This window comes from Bubalus bubalis, chromosome 5, assembly GCF_019923935.1.
Source record: "Bubalus bubalis isolate 160015118507 breed Murrah chromosome 5, NDDB_SH_1, whole genome shotgun sequence".
Classification (NCBI taxonomy): Eukaryota; Metazoa; Chordata; class Mammalia; order Artiodactyla; family Bovidae; genus Bubalus; species Bubalus bubalis.
Window position 1 is genome coordinate 27,090,175 of NC_059161.1, and position 2,810 is coordinate 27,092,984.

At 41.2% G+C, this 2,810-nt stretch overlaps 1 non-coding gene across 1 annotated transcript; it reads right to left on the bottom strand.

The window, feature by feature from the left end:
• Positions 1-1,720: 1,720 nt before the first annotated feature.
• Positions 1,721-1,793, bottom strand: TRNAK-CUU. Its single transcript has one exon. It is a non-coding gene; the product is annotated as a tRNA-Lys (tRNA).
• Between the last annotated feature and the right edge of the window lie 1,017 nt (positions 1,794-2,810).

Genomic DNA, 2,810 nt, shown 5'->3' on the forward strand with positions numbered 1-2,810 from the left:
AAGACTCCCTTCTTGTTGAGTTCCATTGTGATGGTAAGCTCTTCTGGAGCTCAACTGCTACTCACAGGTGGAAAAGAAGCTCATAGACTCTGCATCTCCAAGAGTCAGGCAGCCTGCATACCTCCCTCAAGACCAAAATAGGAGAATCACTAAACACAGTCACAGCCAAGCCCAGCTCTCCCTCCAGTTAGAGTCTTGCATTGTTGCTGCCTCCACACCTACCTCAGCCCCAGGGCCTAGGACTCCCAGTTCACTGAGTCTACAGTCAGTAGGACCACTGTTCCCATGACATTCATACCTCCTATCACTCACTGGTTCATCTGTTTTTTCAACATATGCTTATTTAAAATCACTATATGTTAATATACAGTATTTGTTTTTCTCTTTTTGACTTCCTTCACTCTGTATGACAGACTCTTGGCCCATCCACATCTCTACAAATTATCCAATAGTTCATTCCTTTTTTATGGCTGAGTAATATTCCGTGGTATATATGTATGACATCTTCTTAATCCATTCATCTGTATATATATGTACCACCTGAACTTTCCAGGTGGCACCAGTGGTAAAGAACCTGCTTGCCAGGGCAGGAGACATAAGAGACATGGGTTCGGTCCCTGGGGTTGGAAAGATTCCCTGGAAAAGCAAATAGAAACCCACTCCAGTATTCATGCCTGGAAAATCCCATGGACAGACAAGCCTGGCAAACTACAGTCCATGGTATCACAAGAGTCAGACAGCTGGAATGACTCAAGACGGATATGTACCACATCTTTATCTATTCATCTGTATCGTATATTAAGGCGTATAAGTGGAATCTAGAAAAATGGTACAGCTGAACCTATTTCCAGGGCAGGAATAGACATGCAAACGTAGAGAAAGGACATGTGGATACAGAGGGGAAGGAGGGTGGGATGAACTGGAAGATTAGGATCAACATACACTAACTACAGTGTGTAAAATAGCTAGCTAGTGGGAAGCTGCTGCATCACACAGGAAACTCAGCTCGGTACTCTGTGATGACCTAGGTGGGTGGAACTGGGGGATAGGGAAGTGGGGGAGAGGTCCAAGAGGGAGACCATACATGTGTGTATATATACATATATATGTAGCTGATTCAGTTCATTGTATAGCCGAAAAGAACACCAACTATACTCCAATTTTTTAAAATAATAATACATATTAATAATAATATATTATATATAATATAAATATATTATATATATATATAGCTGATTCAGTTCATTGTACAGCTGAAAAGAACACAACATTGTAAAGCAACTATACTCCAATGAAAAAATAATAAATAAATAAAACCACTATATGGTGAATGCTGACCTTTCAGAGATAAAACCCTCAGAACTGTCCTTACTGGCTTCACAGTTTAGCAGCAAGAAAGACACATCAACTGACAAATAATACACCGTGAAGGGAAATGGTCTTTAATTTCTAAATCACACTAGCACCAGAGTAAGAGATTTACACGATGACCTCGTTTAATTCTTGCACAAAAATGGCGTGAATACCAATACCATCTTCATTTTACACACGCAGAACAAAAAGAGGCTCCAGAAGGATGACTGATTTGCCACAGCTGATAAAGTTAGAAGTGGTAGAGATAAGATAGGATGTCATCAGACTCCAGAGTCTGTTCTAATGCTTCTCTAACAGGCAACTTTTTTTTTTTTTTTTTTGGCCCAGAGGCATGCAAGCATCTTAGTTCCCCAACCAGGGATTGAACCTGGGCCCTCAGCAATAAGAGTTCTGAGTCCTAACCACTGGACTTCCAGGGAATTCCCTCTAACAGGAATTTAAAAAAAAATAAATTTAAAAACTTTTCTCATCCTCTAACCCAAAATAGATTTATGTATTATTCCCCATTGACATATATTAGCCTGGAATCATAAATAGCTATTTTATACTTTGGTTTATAATTCAAATACTTCTGACTAAGCACACACACAAGTTTACAATAACGGAGTTAGTTCATTTCTTTCCATTGGTCCCCAAAATTGATGAAACTATCAGTCTTATAATATCACACTCACTATATTCTACATTTTGCTTTTGTTGAACATTTCCGGAAAAGTGCAAACAGCATTCCATTGCCACAACATGAAAGTTTAAACTAGTTGTTTTGGAGAAAAATGAGACCAGAAGAACATGTCCCTCTATGACATCTGCAGAGTTGCTCAGCCTCAGCACTATGGGTGTTTGGGGCTGCATGCTTCCCAATCATAGGGGCCGTCTTGTCATCATGGAATGTTTAGCATTGTCCTTAGCCCTACACACTAGTTGCCTGTTGGATATGGATGTGTGTGTGTGCTCAGTTGAATCCTATTCTTGGCAACCCCATGGACTGTATCCCATCAGGCTCCTCTGTCCGTGGAATTCTCCAGGCAAGAACACTGGAGTGGGTTGCCATTTCCTCCTTCTCCAGGGGATCTTCCCAACCCAGGAATTGAACCTGCATCTCTTATGTCTGCTGCATTGGCAGGTGGATTCTTTACCAACCAGTCTCCTGGAAAGCCCCACTAGATGCCTATATCACCCACCAAGTTGTGACAACCAGAATGTCTCCACACATTGTCAAACATGCCCATTTGACTAAATCACCCCCCAGTTGAAAACCACTGTTAATAATAATGACAACCTGAGAGCTTTCTAAGTGTGCAGCATTGCTGCAGAAAGGAGACACCAAAGTCTTAAAGTAAATAATCGTTTACCATGTCAGCTGATCTGCTTTGACTCCCTGGGTGGGACTAAACTGGACAAGTCTGGACAAAGGCTACCTCCCAGGACCAACAGAG